General features: G+C 41.5%; 1 protein-coding gene and 1 long non-coding RNA gene across 3 annotated transcripts in view; one reads left to right on the forward strand and one right to left on the reverse strand.

Moving 5' to 3' along the window:
• The window catches only part of LOC106592761 (natural killer cell receptor 2B4), an 85827-nt gene that overhangs the window by 32297 nt on the left and 34961 nt on the right, over positions 1 to 18569 (reverse strand). The window lies entirely within an intron of this gene.
• On the forward strand, positions 1316 to 17788 carry LOC123726710 (uncharacterized). 2 transcript variants are annotated; one of them, XR_006758833.1, is made up of 6 exons: positions 1316 to 1449; positions 2453 to 2754; positions 2909 to 3190; positions 3312 to 3428; positions 15534 to 15577; positions 15831 to 17788. It is a non-coding gene; the product is annotated as an uncharacterized lncRNA (long non-coding RNA). The 2 variants fall into 2 exon arrangements; XR_006758832.1 differs by lacking the exon at positions 15534 to 15577.

The raw sequence follows: 18569 nt of genomic DNA on the forward strand, positions 1-18569 counted from the left end.
AACGGAAACCGAATGTCCGAGAGGCTCCGTTCGATGACTTCCCGGAAGATCCGGCCCCGGTGCACGGCCCGACGCCGTCCGCGAATTTAACAAACGTTCGCGGACGTCTAGTAAGGGACCGTACATTTGCAATATGGACTTCCTCACTGATCATACAGCAAATGCCGAAATGTTCCCTTCATGTATGTTAGAAATGATAGGCCATCTGCACTCTTTATGGTAACCAGGGTTTCATGTGTAAATAATGTTTTGGGGAACTTCCTGTCAGGTAACTTGAGTTGAGAGAGATGTTTCAGGACTGTATATGCGTCAGGACTTGAGAGAGATGCGTCAAGACCTAGTATTGGCTTTAGAGTATATTATCCAATGCCTTCATTTGGTTTACAGGAGATAATGTGTTCAGACTGTTAGTATATTGAGATGATTTGAGAGGATGATGAAGCCAATGTGATTATACTGTGGTGTCAATCAAGATCAGACCTGGGTTCAAAAGGATAAAAAAAATATATACCTTTAAAAATACAGAAATACAGTCGGTATGCTGAGTTTTGCATCATATGATGCTGAGTTTTGCATCACATGATGCTGAGTTTTGCATTATATGATGCTGAGTTTTGCATCATATGATGCTGAGTTTTGCATCATATGATGCTGAGTTTTGCGTCATACCGTCTGTATTTCTGTATTTTGAAAGTCATATATTTTTAGTTATCCTTTATTTCGACAAGGAGTCATGCTGAGACCAAGGTCTCGTTCACAGATGAGCCCCGAATACACATCATTATACACATTAATATTTACATCAATATACACCTTAATATACATCAATATTCACATCGATAAACGCATCAATATACACATTCATACACATCAATATGTGTGGCAGCTGCATTCAAATAGACAATAGCGCCATAATCTATGACCGGTATGAATGTCGACTGAATTATTTGTTTTCTGCTAGTTAATGAAACGCATGGCTCCCCTATTTGGGTGTCAGTAATTTAGTAGGGGCTGCCTACCAGAAATGTACATGTTAAAAACGTGTTGGAAATACTATAATTACGCAATAACAAATCATATAGTAACACAAGTTGATTTGTAACATGATAAAAATGCATTCTACCCTGTCATTAATTTCACAAACACCTGAGTTTGGAGTGCATTTTCAGTTCCTAAATAGATTTGAAATGTATTTTAAAAAGGTTATCATTTCACATGCCATGGAACAAATGTATTTTAAACAGGTTATCACTGCAAATGCCATGGAACATGTTACAATTGCAAACAGAATGTGTTAATCTTCTGGTTATGGGTGTAAAAAGCTACTGGAGGAAGAGGAAGTATAGGCCTATGTGACAGTACTTCCTCATTTAGGTTTAGTCATTTATCAAAGTATGGCGACCATGCATTTCCCCATCGCTATTCTACTAACTCTTCTCCATCAACCAGGTAAAAACATTTTCTAAGACATCTGTATAGTGATATTGATTATATTGATTAGACATGTGTGTCTATAATCTGTTAGCAGATACAGTAAGTAACAGGCAGTATCATTTGTGCTGATTACTCTGCTTATAACCAGTCTAACCAGTGTAATGATTGTCTAACGAGTGGGTGACACAGGAACTCAGAAGAAGTTATATGATCTACTGAAGTTAAGTCATGTGTTGTGATGTATTGAACTTTACAACATTCAAGTAATTTATTGACTTTAAATTGAAAATATGTAATTAACTTTAGGGCAACCATTTTTGATGATGCTGTACTTTTAAGCATATGTTGAAGCTATACACGTGTTTACAAGTAATGGGTAATACAGCAATTTTGGGTGGTAATAGTATACTGATAGTATACAGTACTGTACTACTGTGAGAAAAAGTTCTCAGTGTCAGTTACAAGAAAGTCAATGACAGGAAACTACGCAACAGCGCCATTTTTAGCATGGAAACCTCTCACTATCTGAAATGCACAGCTCAACTTGTTTTCACACATGTCTGTTAGAATCAACCACAAATATATGCCCACATTTTTGAGCACCCAAGTTATCTATGCTTTTAGGCAGATTATGTTGTACTTCCTGGAGTTATACTTCAAGTTGCTTTCACTGAATGGTTTCTGAAACTGAATAGATGATAGTGGGTATCATATCCTAGTTCTTTATTGTAAAAGTACTTCTGTATTACTTGATGATCTAAAGGCAGTTGATCTTATTAACGGGTTAACCTTTTATCAAATAGGGTGTATAGAGAAATTCCAGCCCAAACTACAAAGCCTGCAAATTGAATCATTACAATGTGTCAGTCAGTTTGGCTATTTGCAAAAAAAAACTATTTCCACAAATTCCTTTAGGAGGTTGCGTTGCCAAATTCATATATCCTACTGCTGTATTTGTCACATTGTACGTTGGGCTTTTTCATCTTTTTTTACATGAAGTATTCTGTGTTTATTTCAGAGCCCAGTGTTGAGACCTCTGTGTTTGTGCTGAAGGGACAGGATGTTCGCCTGAATGTCCCGACAAATGTTCAACTGCAAGTTGTCGATGTACTATTTTGGAAGTTTAACAGATCAGGCAATATTGTAAAGTACCCCCCAAAAGTTACCTTTGAAAGGTACCAAGATAGGGTTGAATTTAGTGTGGTAGAAACTTCTCTCTGCTACTGAAGAACATACAGGAAGGAGACAGTGGACTTTATGATGCAGTAGTGAGTGGTAGCAAAGACAGAAATGTTGCTGCATACTTGATAAAAGTCCAAGGTATGTTTGACAGTTTTTCTATTTTTTTGTACAGTGACACAGTTTAATTAAACAAGCTAAAAATAGTTTACAGGTTAAAGGCATAATCATTGGTACTCTAGCTCATGTACTCAGGTTAATAAACAAACAATAAAGGGTTTATATTTGTTTTCAGAGAGAGTTGAGCCACCAATCCTGACAGTGGACTCTAATTCCACCATCAATGCCACCTGTAATGTGACTGTGACCTGCAGAGGTCAGACCACCTCTGTCATCTCCAGCTGTAACAGCAGCACCTGCTCTCAGGTGGGAGGAGAGAGTAGAGGGGCTGAGACCTCCACTGTCCCCCTGCTCTCTGTCTATGTGGCAGGGGGTTCCATCATCTGTAACCACAGCAACCAAGTCAGCTGGGCCAACCACACCAAGGAGATCAAAACGATTTGTCTATTGGAATTAGGTAAGACAGATGCATACAAACATCGTGCACACACACACACACTAGACTAGATTATACTGTATGTTATATGTTACAGTATGTTGACGTTGAGATTTTGATGTCACTGTAATTCCAAAACCAGAGCGGGACAGAGAGGACCGTAACTACGCTGTCACTGTCGGGATGCCAGGTCCTGTCGTCCACGTCATCATCATCTTTGTTGGATCCGCCTTGATTGGTTGGTGAAAGCTAAATAAAGGTATGCTTAACCCTCGGAAGCCCCACAATTCTGGCTATAATACCGGGGATCGCATCCATTTCCAAAATTCATTACCTCACTTTAGCGAGCCCAAACCCCCTGACTGCACAGGGCCAGAATATGTTAAACCACATTCTCTCCTTCAGGGAACATTAGTTATATTCATTCCTGTACATTCCCTTTCAGTCGGTCACTCGGTATAAAACATGCAGATATACAATCAAGCCCCAAGCCGGCTCAGAGGGTACCAAACTAGGAGACCCACGGCAGCCCAAGCACACACAGGTTCCACCGGATCCAAAAAGCGGCCACAGAAGCCACCTTTTTCCCCTACCTTAATACTTACCTGAGAAGCCTGAATTGTCAGAACCTCATGAGGCCAGAACTGTCAGAGCCCGATATAACAAACCAGAACCTGCTGCAACATGGCTATGTATACTGACACGCTGCCACTGCAGCCCAAGTCCCTAGACCCCACGGTTCCAAGAATAACACTAACTTTGTGAGCCTAAAATGTCAGAACTCGTACAAGGAGCCACAAGTCCAAAACAACAGAACACCAGTCATGACTTGGTAAAACGCACGCGCACTGCATAGCGTCAACCAGTGTCCCTGAAACCCACAGGAAACCTGCAGTAACCTTGGAAGGGTGTACTCGCACAGTGCCACGGCAGCCCAATGCTCAAACCCACAGGGAATTTTGCCAACCCGGATAAATGCGTACTATGTCTGCTGCAGGACATCAAGGCAGCCAAAGGCTTAAACCCACAGGGAAACGGTGATAACTCGAACAAATGTTGTCTGACATCGACCATGGCGACCGAACATTTTCCATACACATAAAAAGCTTATTTCTCTCAAATTCTGTGCACAAATATGTTTACATCCCTGTTAGTGAGCATTTATCCTTTGCCAAGATAATCCATCCAACTGACAGGTGTGGTATATCAAGAAGCTGATTAAAGAGCATGATCATTACACAGGTGCACCTTGTGCAGGGGACAATAAAAGGCCACTCTAAAATGTGGAGTTTTGTCACATAACACAATGCCACAAATCAAGTTTCAAGTTGAGGAGTGTGCAATTGGCATGCTGACTGCAGGAATGTCCACCAATGTCATTTTAGAGAATTTGTCAGTACATCTAACCGGTCTCACAATGTGTTTGGTGTCGTGTGGGTGAAAGGTTTGCTGATGTATTTGTGTTTATTATGGATCCCCTTTAGCTGCTGTCAAGGCAGCTGCTACTCTTCCTGGGTAGTCCTTGTATGCATGTGTCTGTGCCAATGTTTGTATTGCTTCACAGTCCCCGCTGTTCCATAAGGTTTTTTTAATCTGTTTTTAATCAAATTTTACTGCATGTGTCAGTTACTTCATGTGGAATAGAGTTCCATGTAGTCATGGCTCTATGTAGTACTGTGTGCTTCCCATAGTCTGTTCTGGACTTGGTGACTGTGAAGAGACCTCTTGTGGCATGTCTTGTGGGGTATGCATGGGTGTCATGTCAATACCTCTCATAAATAAAAGTAGTGATGAACTCAGTCTCTCTTCCACTTTCAGCCAAGAGAGATTGACATGCATATTATTGATATTAGCTCTGTGTATACATCCAAGGGCCAGCCGTGCTGCCCTGTTTTGAGCAAATAAATTTTTTCCTAAGTCCTTTTTTGTGGCACCTGACCACACGATTGAACAGTAGTCAAGGTGCGACAAAACTAGGGCCTGTAGGACCTGCCTTGTTGATAGTGTTGTTAAGAAGGCAGAGCATCGCATTATTATAGACAGACTTCTCCCCATCTTAGCTATTAAATCTTGGCTACTAAATGCCTTTTATGCTCGCTTCGAGGCAAGCAACACTGAAGCATGAACGAGAGCACCAGCTGTTCTGGATGACTGTGTGATAATGCTCTCGGTAGCCGATGTGAACAAAACCTTTAAACAGGTCAACATTCACAAAGCCGCTGGGGCAGACGGATTACCAGGACGTGTACTGAAAGCATGTGTGGACCAACTGTCAAGTGACTTCACTGACATTTTCAACCTCTCCCTGGTCGAGTCTGTAACACCTACATGTTTCAAGCAGACCACCATAGTCCCTGTGCCCAAGGAAGCGAAAGTAACCTGCCTAAATGATTACCGCCCCGTGGCACTCACGTTGGTAGCCATGAATTGCTTTGAAAGGCTGGTCATGGCTCACATCAACAGCATCCTCCCGGACACCCTAGACCCACTCCAATTCGCAGACTGCCCCAACAGATCCACAGATGATGCAATCTCAATCGCACTCCACACCGCCCTTTCTCACCTGGACAAAAGGTACACCTATGTGAGAATGCTGTTCATTGACTACAGCTCAGCGTTCAACACCATAGTGCCCACGAAGCTCATGACTAAGCTAAGGACTCTGGCACTAAACTCCTCCCTCTGCAACTGGATCCTGGACTTCCTGACGGGCAGCCCCCAAGTGGTAAGAGTAGGCAACAATATGTCTGCCACGCTGATCCTTAACACTGTGGCCCCTCAGGGGTGTGTACCTAGTCCCCTCCTGTATTCCCTGTTCACCCACGACTGTGTGGCCAAACATGACTCCAACACCATCATTAAGTTTGCTGACGACACAACAGTGGTAGGCCTGATCACCGACGATGAGACGGCCTATAGGGAGGAGGTCAGAGAACTGGCAGTGTGGTGCCAGGACAACAACCTCTCCCTCAATGTGAGCAAGACAAAGGAGCTTATCATGGACTACAGGAAAAGGCGGTCCGAACAGGCCCCCATTAACATCGACGGGGCTGTAGTGGAGCGGGTTGAGAGTTTCAAGTTCCTTGGTGTCCACATCACCAATGAATGATCTTGTTCCAAACATACCAAGACAGTCGTGAAGAGGGCACGACAAAACCTTTTCCCCCTCAGGAGACTGAAAAGATTTGGCATGGATCCCCAGATCCTCAAAAGGTTCTACAGCTGCACCATCGAGAGCATCCTGAAAGGTTGCATCACCGCCTGGTATGGCAACTGCTCGGCATCTGACCGTAAGGCGCTACAGAGGGTAGTGCAAACGAGCCAGTATATTACTGGGGCCAAGCTTCCTGCCATCCAGGACCTATATAATAGACAGTGTCAGAGGAAAGCCCATAAAATTGTCAGAGACTCCAGTCACCCAAGTTATAGACTGTTTTCTCTGCTACCGCACGGCAAGCGTTGCTGGAGGGCCAAGTCTAGGGCCAAAAGGCTCCTCAACAGCTTCTACCCCAAGCCATTAGACTGCTGACTAATTCATAAAAATCGCCACCGGACAATTTACATTGACCCCCCCCCTGTACACTGCTGCTACTCACTGTTTGTTTGTTACCTATGCATAGTCACTTCGCCCCCACCTACATGTACAGATTACCTCAACTAGCCTGTACCCCTGCACACTGACTAAGTACCGGTGCCCCCTGTATACAGCGTCGTTATTGTTATTCCTATTGTGTTACTTTTTATTATTACTTTTTGTTTTTGCCTACCTGGTAAATATTTTCTTCTTCTTGAACTGCACTGTTTGTTAAGGGCTTGTAAGTAAGCATTTCACCGTAAAGTCTACACTTGTTGTATTCGGTGCATGTGGCAAATAAAGTTTGATTTGATTTGATCAATATGTTTTGACCATGACAGTTTACAATCTAGGGTTACTCCAATCAGTTTAGTCATCTCTACTTGCTCAATTTCCACATTATTTATCCAAGATTTAGTTGAGGATTAGGGTTTACTGAGTGTTTTGTTCCAAATACAATGCTTTAAGTTTTAGAAATATTTAGGGCTAACTTATTCCTTGCCACCCACTCTGAAACGAACTGCAGCTCTTTGTTGAGTGTTGCAGTCATTTCAGTCGCTGTAGTAGCTGACGTGTATAGTGTTCAGTCATTCGCATACATAGACACTCTGGCTTTACTCAAAGTCAGTGGCATGTCGTTAGTAAAAATGGAAAAAAGCAAGGGGCCTAAACAGCTACGCTGGGGAATTCCTGATTCTAACTGGATTATAATTGAGAGGCTTCCATTAAAGAACACCCTCTGTGTTCTGTTAAACAAGTAACTCTTTATCCACATTATAGCAGGGTGTTTAAAGCCAAAACACATACGTTTTTCCAGCAGACTATGATCAATCATGTCAAAAGCTGCACTGAAGTCTAACAAGACAGCCCCACAATTATTTTATCAACAATTTCTCTCAGCCAGTAATTTGTGTAAGTGCTGTGCTTGTTGAATGTCCTTCCCTATAAGCATGCTGAAATTCTGTTGTCAATTTGTTTACTGTAAAATAGCATTGTATCTGGTCAAACACAATTTTTCCAGAAGTTTACTAAGAGTTGGTAACAGGATGATTGGTCGGCTATTTGAGCCAGTAAAGGGGGCTTTACTATTCTTGGGTAGTGGAATGACTTTAGCTTCCCTCCAGGCCTGATCGCACACACTCTCTAGTTGGCTTATATTGAAGATGTGGCAAATAGGAGTGGCATTATCGTCTGCTATTATCCTCAGTAATTTTCCATCCAGATTGTCAGATCCCGGTGGCTTGTCATTGTTGATGATAGACAACAATCATTTTTTTCCCCTCTTCCACACTGGCTTTACGGAATTCAAAAGTACAATTCTTGTCTTTCATAATTTGGTCAGATATATTTGGATGTGTAGTGTCAGCATTTGTTGCTGGCATGTCATCCCTAAGTTTGCTTATCTTGCCAATGAAAAAGTCATTAAAGTAGTTTGCAATATCAGTGGGCTTTGTGATGAATGAGCCATCTGATTCAATGAATGATGGAGCCGAGTTGGCTTTTTTTTCCCAAAATGTCATTTAAGGTGCACCAAAGCTTTTTACTGTCATTCTTTATATAATTTATCTTTGTTTCATAGTGTAGTTTATTTTATTTTTTAATTTAGTTTAGTTAGATGATTTCTTAATTTGCAGTAAGTTTGCCAATCAGTTGGGCTGCCAGACTTAATTGCCATACCTTTTGCCTCATCCCTCTCAACCATGCAATTTTCAATTCCTCATCAATCCAAGGGGATTTAACAGTTTTTACAGTCATTTTCTTAATGGGTGCGTGCTTATTAGTAACTGGAATAAGTAGTTTCATAAATGTGTCAAGTGCAGCGTCTGGTTGCTCCTCATTACACACCACAGACAGATCATCAACACATGAATCACTACAAAACATATTGTTTGACCTCTTATACACTATATTAGGCCCAGCCTTTGGAACTTTGGTTTTCCTAGATATGGCTATTATATTGTGATCACTACATCCAATGGATTTGGATACTGCTTTAAAGCACAATTCTGCAGCATTAGTAAAGACGTGATCAATACATGTTGATGACTTAATTCCTGTTCTGTTTGTAACTACCCTTGTAGGTTGACTGACAACCTGATCCAGGTTGCAGGCACTTGGTACAGTTAAGTTTTTTCCTGAGTGGGCAGCTTGATGATAGCCAGTCAATATTTAAATCACCCAGAAAATATATTTCTTTGTTGATATCATATACATTATCAATCATTTCACACATATTATCCAGATAGTGACTGTTAGCACTTGGTGGTCTATAGCAGCTTCCCACAAGAATTGGCTTTAGGTGAGGCAGATGAACCTGTAGCCATATTACTTCAACAGGATTTAACATGAGATCATCTCTAAGCTTTACAGGAATGTGGTCCTGAATATAGACTGCAACATCGCCACCGTTGGCATTTCTGTCTTTTTGGTAGATGTTATAACCATGTATTGCTACCACTGTATCATCAAAGCTATTATCAAAGTGAGTTTCAGAGATATGAATATGAATGTCATCTGTTACAAGCAAGTTATTGACTTCATGGACCTTGTTTCTTAATATGGGCTATTTTTAGCACTTTTCTGGGTTACTTGATTGTTTTTGATGCTTTACTAGGAAGCTTATCAGAGGTAGACTTACTCATGTTATTTACATTAGAGCTGATAGTGCAGGGTGAGCTGCATAAAGTGGTCTTCCTACTATTGCACACCGCCTCAGTGCTAACAGTGTAACTCTGGTTCATGGGCTCATGATTACTGCTTACAATAGCTGTAGGATAAACAGATGTATTCGGTGCAATTAGGGATACATAAATTAAATTACTTACATTGTGTTTGCCAATGCCCCTAAGATCATGTACATTTGATGCAGCATTATGACGACTCATTGTCACAATGGTAGGGATTAACTGAGCTGGTCTTGGATCATTTACCAGTCATTGTTTCAACGCAGCCTTGAAATGCGTAGACAGAGTCCAGGAGCCAAGATGATTTGGATGGACTCCGTCATTCCTGTAGAGTATCTTCTGTTGCCACAAGGTGTCAAAGTTATCAATAAAAGTGACTTTTAGCCTGATGTGTAATACCAGCAGTCTGCTGAATCTTTCACACTTTCTTTTTCACATGTAGTTTTGGCTCTATGTAGTTTCTGTGCGCCTCCCACAGTCTGTTCTGGACTTGGGAACTGTGAAGAGACCTCTGGTGGCATGTCTTGTGTGGTATGCATGGGTGTCCGAGCTGTGTGCTGGTATTTTAAACAGACAGCTCGGTACCTTCAGCATGTCAACACCTCTTACAAAGACAAGTAATGATGCAGTCAATCTCTCTTCCACTTTGAGCCATGAGAGATTGACATGCATGTCATTAATGTTAGCTCTCCGTGTACTTTTAAGGGCCAGCCGTGCTGCCCTGTTCTGAGCCAACTGCAATTTTCCCAAGTCCCTCTTTGTGGCACCTGACCACACGACTGAACAGTAGTCCAGGTGCGACAAAACCAGGGCCTGTAGGACCTGCCTTTTTGATAGTGTTGTTAAGAAGGCAGAGCATCGCTTATTATGGGCAGACTTCTCCCCATCTTAGCTACTGTTGTTTCAATATGTTTTGACCATGACTGTTTACAGTCCAGCATTACTCTACCTCAACTTGCTCAATTTCTACGTTATTCATTACGAGATGTAGTTGAGGTTTAGGGTTTAGTGAATGATTTGTCCCAAATACAATGCTTTAAGTTTTGGAAATATTTAGGACTAACTTATTCCTTGCTACCCATTCCGAAACTAACTGCAGCTCTTTGTTAAGTGTTGCAGTCATTTCAGTCGCTGTAGTAGCTGATGTGTATAGTGTTGAGTCATCCACATACATAGACACACTGGCCTTACCCAAAGCCAGTGGCATGTCGTTCTCTTAGACAAGTAACTCTTTATCCACATTATAGCAGGGGGTGTTACGCCATAATACATACTTTTTTCCAGCAGCAGACTATGATCGATATTGTCAAAAGCTGCACTGAAGTCTAACAAGACAGCCCCCACAATCATTTTATCATCATTTCTCTCAGCCAATCATCAGTAATTTGTGTAAGTGCTGTGCTTGTTGAGTTTCCTTCCCTATATGCGTGCTGAAAGTCTGTTGTCAGCTATTGTGGTAGAACAGTCGGAAGCAGCCTTGTTATGTCCAGTACTTGTGCTCCTGGGTAGCACAGGGTTTTTGCCTTGGGAACCGAGATGTTTCTCACCATAGAGCTGCCTATGATGACAGGTGGCAATGTTAAATGTGCCGGTCTCTCAGGCAGCCTCACGGTCTGATGAGGGTGGGAGCTCCAAGGATCTGAACCCGAGGTATAAGCCACCAGAGAGGGAGACAGAACAGAGGACAAAGATGCAGGTACATCCAGATCCGATCTTGAATGGGAAGCCCCCAAGGAAGAAAGTGCTGGAACCTCTGGATCCAGGGCGGCAAAGCTGTTTCTGGTCTGTGTCAGGTCCATGCTCAACCTCTCCAATTATACCCCCATTTCCAGAGGACACTTTCTTCGACTTCCACGCGATTGACATACCTCCATGGCAGGTTAGTTGTGTCGAGAACAGCTCCATTCTCCAGGGAAGGGGCAAGCCGTTGCTACATTGAAAGTCAGCGCGGTCCACATTGTCCCGGAACAAAGTAAAGTAAACACAGCTCCTGCAGCTCTGGAAATGTTCAACAGCGACCTCCATTTGAGATCGCCACATTATGAACAGAGTACCCCATGGTGGAGGTGGGGTTATGGTATGGGCAGGCATAAGCTACAGACATCAAACACAATTGCATTTTATCGATGGCAATTTGAATGCACAGAGATACCGTGACAAGATCCTGTGGCCCATTGTTCTGCCATTCATCCACCACCATCACCTTATGTTTTAGCACGATAATGCACAGCCCCATGTCGCAAGGATCTGTACACAATTCCTGGAAGCTAAAAATGTCCCATGTTTGGGATGCTCTGGTTCGAGGTGTACAACAGTGTGTTCCAGTTCCTGCCAATATCCAACAACTTTGCACAGCCATTGAAGAGGAGTGGGAAAACATTCCACAGGCCACAATCAACAGCCTGATCAACTCTATGCAAACGAGATGTCGTGCTGCACGAGGCAAATGGTGGTCACACCAGATACTGATTGGTTTAATGATACAAGCCCCTACCATTTTTTAAGGTATCTGTGACCAACAGATGCATATCTGTATTCCCAGTCATGTGAAATCCATAGATTAGGGCATAATGAATGTATTTCAATTGAATGATTTCCTTATATGAACTATAACTCATTAAAATCTTTTAAAAAAAGGATATCTTGCGTTTATATTTTAGTTCACTGTAGTTAGTCTATTGTAAATAATTATTTATTTACTTATATGAACTGTAAATCTTTGAAATTGTTGCATGATCTGTTAATATTTTTTCTTTAGTATAAAAAAAACAATGAAAAAACTATAACATTTATTTACTACACAACAAACAGAAGAGGAAAACTAAAGAAAAACTGAAAGAAAGAAAAACACCTTACCGAAAAGCAAAGCAAAAAAAGGTGTGTTTTAAGGTGTTTTTTTAAATATGTCAACAGTTTCAGCCCCCGTCAGGTTCTCTGGTAGGCAATTCCAGTGGCAGGGGGCATAGTAACATAGAGGGCACACGCGCCAACAGTACAGTCGTAATCCCTCTCGAGGGTAAACCCCTAGTTGTCAAATTGAACATTTCAGGGGCCGGACCCACAGATCCCATATCTGAAGTCGTCGGTGCCAAATTTCTGTGCATCTGGGACAATAGATCCCGATGACATGTAACCCCCCACGGGTCCCCGTCCAACAGGCAGATAATCTCTGGAACCAGGGTTTTCTGGGCCAACAGAGAGCCACCAAAATCAACAACAGACCCTCCAAACGGACCCTCTCCATGGTCGCATGAACAGGTAATCCAGAGGAATGCCTCGAGCAGGGTACGAAGCCACTGATACACCAAAGCATCCGTTCCCAACGGAGCGCCCAGATCCCTTATTGAGAAGACTAGATGACAATGTGCGTTTTCAGCGATGCATAAGACCCTGTAGGCCCTGCCGAAAAATCCCAAATCTGGGCCATCGCCGAGCGGTGTAGTCTCCACCCTCCCTGGAAAGTAGCTCCGCACCCACATTGAGAGATCTGGGAAGATACATTACCCTGAGCGACAGGAAATGTGCACTGCTCCGTACGAGCAGATAACGGGCCAGGTTTAGGAGAGAGAGATCATGTCCCCCGCTCACTGAAACAGACACATAAACAAAAGTCCCAGAGGCGGCCTCCCAAGTGGCACAGTGGTCTAAAACACTGCATCTCTGTGCTGCGTTACTACAGATTCTGGTTCGATACCCAGCTGTATCACATCCGGCCGCGACCGGGAGAGCCATGAGGTGATGCACAACAGACACCTACATCGTAGACAAATCTCGTAGCCTTTGTGTGCTTGAAAGATTTGTAAATTGTGTGACGTGCTCTTCCTTCAGGCTGGCTGAAGAGCGAAGAATTTAGGAAATGCAGTCCATTCGGAAAGTATTCAGACCCCTTGACTTTTTCCACATTTTGTTTCGTTACAGCCTTATTCTAAAATGGACTAAAACATTTTTTTCTCAATAATCTACACACAATACTTCATAATGACTAAGCAAAAACTGTTTTTTAGATATTTTTGCAAATGTATTAAAAATAAAAAACTGAAATAACACATTTACATAAGTATTCAAAACCTTTACTCAGTAATGTTATAATCTCCACCCGGTACAGCCAGGAGAAGACTGGCCACCCTTCAGAGCCTGGTTCCTCCCTAGGTTTCTTCCTAGGTTCCTGCCTTTCTAGGGAGTTTTTCCTATCCATCGTGCTTCTACATCTGCATTGCTTGCTGTTTGGGGTTTTAGGCTGGGTTTCTATATAGCACTCGGCTGATGTAAAAAGGGCTTTATGAATATATTTTATTGATTGATTGACTTTGTTGAAGCACCTTTGGCAGTGATTACAGCAGATCCTCTCAAATTCTGTCAGGTTGGATGGGGTGCGTCGCTGCACAGCTATTTTCAGGTCTCTCCAGAGATGTTCCATCAGGTTTAAGTCCGGGCTCTGCTTGGGCCATTCAAAGACATTCAGAGGCTTGTCCCAAAGCCACTCCTGCGTTGTCTTGGCTGTGTGCTTAGGGTCGTTGTCCTGTTGTAAGGTGAACCTTCGCACCAGTCAAGGATCTCTCTGTACTTTGCTCCGTTCATCTTTCGCTCGATTCTGACTAGTTTCCCAGTCCCTGCCACTGAAAAACATCCCCACAGCATGATGCTGCCACCATGCTTCACCGTAGGGATGATGCCAGGTTTCCTCCAGATGTGATGCTTGGCATTCAGGCCAAAGTGTTTAATCTTGGTTTCATCAGACCAGAGAATCTTGTTTCTCATGGTCAGAGTCCTTTAGGTGCCTTTTGGCAAACTCCAAGTGTGCTGTCATGTGCCTTTTACTGGGGAGTGGTTTCCGTCTGGTCGCTCTACCATAAAGGCCTGATTGGTGGAGTGCTGCAGAGATGATTGTCCTTCTGGAAGGTTCTCCCATCTCCACAGAGGAACTCTGGAGCTCTCTCAGAGTGACCATCAGGTTCTTGGTCACCTCCCTCTATTGCTCAGTTTGGCTGGGCAGCCTGCTCTTGGAAGAGTTGTAGTGGTTCCAGACTTCTTCCATTTATGAATGATGGAGGCCACTGTGTTCTTAGGGACCTTCAATACTCCAGAAATGTTTTGGTACCCTTGGCCAGATCTGTGCCTCGACCCAATCCTGTCTCCGAGCTCTATGGACAATTCCTTCAACCTCATGGCTTGGTTTTTGGTATGACATGCACTGCTAACTGTGGGACCTTATATAGACAGGTGTGTGCTTCTCCAAATCATGTCCAATCAATTGAATTCACCACAGGTCGACTCCAATCAAGTTGTAGAAACATCTCAAGGATGACCAATGGAAACAGGATACACCTGAGCTCAATTATGAGTCTCATAGTAAAGGGTCTGAACACTTACAGTACCAGTCAAAAGTTTGGACACACCTATCAACAATTTTTCTTTATATTTACTACATTATAGAATAATAGTGAAGAGATGAAAATGATGAAATAACACATATGTAATCATGTAGTAACCAAAAAGTTGTTAAACAAATCAAAATATATTTGAGATTCTTCAAAGTAGCCACCCTTTGCCTTGATGACAGCTTTGCACACTCTTGGCATTCTCTCCACCAGCTTCAGCTGGAATGATTTTTCAACAGTCTTGAAGGAATTCCCACATATGCTGAGCACTTGTTGGCTGCTTTTCCTTCATTCTCCAGTCTAACTCATCCCAAACCATCTCAATTGGGTTGAGGTCAGGTGATTGTGGAGGCCAGGTCATCTGATGCAGCACTCCATCCCTCTCCTTCTCAATCAAATAGCCTGTACTCCGCCTGGAGGTTTGTTGGTTCATTTTCCTGTTGAAAAACAAATGATAGTCCCACTAAGCGCAAACCAGATGGGATGGCGTATCGCTGCAGAATGCTGTGGTATCCATGCTGGTTAAGTGTTCCTTGAAATCTAAATAAATCACAGACAGTGTCACCAGCAAAGCACAAAGTGTTATAACTCGTGAGCGACTGAAAGTGAAGACATTATATTAATTCAACTTTTGTGAAAACTGTTGAAAACAGGATGTAGTGATTTCACATTATTTATAATATATTCATAGCATATCTTTATTGTATTTTTATGTGGTTGATTTATAGGTGACAAAGTGGAAATTATAATCACAGAGTATGCTATTTTCAGGGTAAGATACCTCAGATATTTAACACCACTGATACTGTGTCATTGTTGATGCCATTTTAAAAAATGTAGTTAGTGGAAAATGTATACATTCTAAAATACTGAGAAATTCATGTTAATTTCGTATATTATAGAGCATTGAACCACTGAGAAATATTACATTTATTGATTTGAAGTAATTAATGACCTTGTTTTATACCTGGGTCACCATTCATAAATTCATAGTGAAATTGTTAATGTATGTTTTTATTCTCCAGACTCCAGGTTACAGTCAAGTAGGTGGTGAAGAGCAGGAATCTCTAGGTTCAGGTCCAGCATCAGCCACCATCTATAGTATGGTGGGAGATTACCACCCCCAGCCTATGAACCAGCCCACCATGGTGGGAGACCAGTCTCCACCTGAGGACTTCCCCATGACCTCCATGACCTCCATGACCATGCCTGAGAGTTTATATGCTACTGTGTGGTGGGGAAAAAAGAGTAGCAAACAATAATCAGGAATGTTAACATCATCTAGACCAGGTTTGTATGACTTTGCTTTTTGTCGCCTATACACCTTTGAAGGAAATGTTCCCGCGTTCACTGAGAACATTCAATTCACCTTAATCCGGAAATGATGTTTAAATGTACATAGTAGCTGACAAACCATGATCAGATTGAATCTTGGCCTAAGACCGCGGAAGATCCGTGCTATAGCGTGATTGAAATTTAAAGGCAATGTATCTGCGTGTGTGGGGACTGCATCGGTAAACTCTGCATATGTCGGCTCAATTGGAAATTACCTTTACATTTCTATCGTGCTACAATTCGGATATTCTTCCAAACAACGATCAACTACAGATGAAGGATCTTAATTTGACCACACTGTTGTTGCAGGAAATGCAAACTTGTAGTGTATTCGAGGTTTAAAATTGCTTCTAAAGTTTGGAATTTACACTTTAAAATATCAGACTTGATTTGCCAATACAAAAAATCTAAAACCTCCACAAACATTTTCATTATTTATATCCCCATAATCCTGTTGCTTCAGGATATTTTCCTGCTGTGAGAAACGGGTCAAATTAAGATCCTACATCTGTAAGCAGAGCTGTCTTTGAAAATGTTAAATATATATATTTTTTTTCCTTGTAATATTTGTGAACCATCATGACAGTAGTATGCTGTAAAAGTACATAAAAATAAGTGAACATTTCAAATGATTCATCATAGTGGGAATTAAACAGAAACAAATAATGTATCATAGTGGGTATTAAACAGAAACACATCATTCCTCTTAATGGGTATTAAACAGAAACAAATAATGTATCATTGTGGGTATTAAACAGAAACACATCATTCCTCTTAATGGGTATTAAACAGAAACAAATAATTTATCATAGTGGGTATTAAACAGAAACAAATCTTTCATCATAGTGGGTACTAAACAGAAACAAATGAACCAAAAACATGTGATACTGTACAGTCAGATATTCTTATGTCATGTTATGCTGTGCTACTGTACATTATACTATGTCATGTAATATATTATGTCAAGCCCTAATAATATGCCTTGAAATGCTATGCTATCTTACATTAGGCTAAAGACATGCTACGGTACTTGGTGACGAGTAAGTATTTTTTTCCTTTGGGCTGTATGTTTCAATGTGTAGTTCATACATGCATAATCTATGAGCAGAATTAACGTTTTACCTCAATAAGCAACTGTTTTCTGGAAGCTGTGTGGCGCCATTTTCTCTACATTTACCTCAACGTGCGCCAGCCCGCTAGAAATTCCAGTTTCAGCCGATGAGCTTCAGCACCTTGCCATTTCAGTGACAGCTAGCAAGACACACACACACAGCAGAGCGAGGGAGAGCAATGACGTGGTGCACATATCTGCACATTTGTCACCCAGTTCTCGGGTATCACTTTTGGCTTGTGAGCGTTACTTTCAGAACTACTTCCTAAAAAATATAACAAATTAAAAAAGAATATCTAAGGTATGTTATTTTTATAGCAACAAATGAAAAGAAAAAGTAAATTACCTAATCTGATTTACATGTGCAGGTAACATCCTTCTGTTTCTGTGTACTGTACATTGTTACATAAAAAGGAACGGAATTATTAATCTCATGATTATATCTTCTGCTGGATATCATCACATTTCATTGTAAATAATATCCTCACTGTGGGAAGCCCTGTCAATGGTAAAAATACAATAAACGTCATTCTGTCACTCGTGGGCTTAAATCAGTGTTGTTTTTAGAATGTGTCCCTGATGTGGAGGTTGATGACTGCAGAGATCATGATGAATAGCCCCACAGACACCAGGAGAATTTTCAGCATGTACACAGACACGCCAGCAGGGGGAGACACTGAAATACAACAGATAGACATTATGTTACAGTTCCTCTAGTCCAGCACATCAGACAATAGGGTTGGGACACTTTCATTTCAATTCCAGTCAATACAAAGAGAGTAAACCAAATTCCAATTCCTAATTTTCCTAATTGAAAAGCATTGAAATGAACTGGAATGGAAATGGAATTGACCCTAACCCTGCTAGACACTTCAACAATTAGCCTGGGGACTACCCTGAGTTTACAGTTCCTGTAATGTGTATAGTTCCTCTAATAATGTGTGCTCTTACTTTCAATATGAATCATTATTAAAGATGAAAGGAGAATATATACAGTGCCTTCAGAAAGTATTTCACTCCCCTTGACATTTTCCAAAATTTGTTGTGTTATAGCCTGAATTTAAAATGGATTACATTTTAGGTTTTGTGTCACTGGCCTACACACAATACCCCATAATGTTTTTAGAAATTAATAAACAATGAAAAGCTGAAATGTCTTGTCACTCAACCCATTTGTTATGGCAAGCCTAAATAAGTGCAGGAGCAAAAATGCGCTTAACAAATCACATAAGTTGCATGGACTCTCTGTGCAATAGTGTTTAACATGAATATTTTCCCGGTATTTCACAGATGTTCCATTCCGGGGAACAAATAACTT

The sequence above is a fragment of the Salmo salar genome, chromosome ssa14, assembly GCF_905237065.1.
Source record: "Salmo salar chromosome ssa14, Ssal_v3.1, whole genome shotgun sequence".
Lineage (NCBI taxonomy): Eukaryota > Metazoa > Chordata > Actinopteri > Salmoniformes > Salmonidae > Salmo > Salmo salar.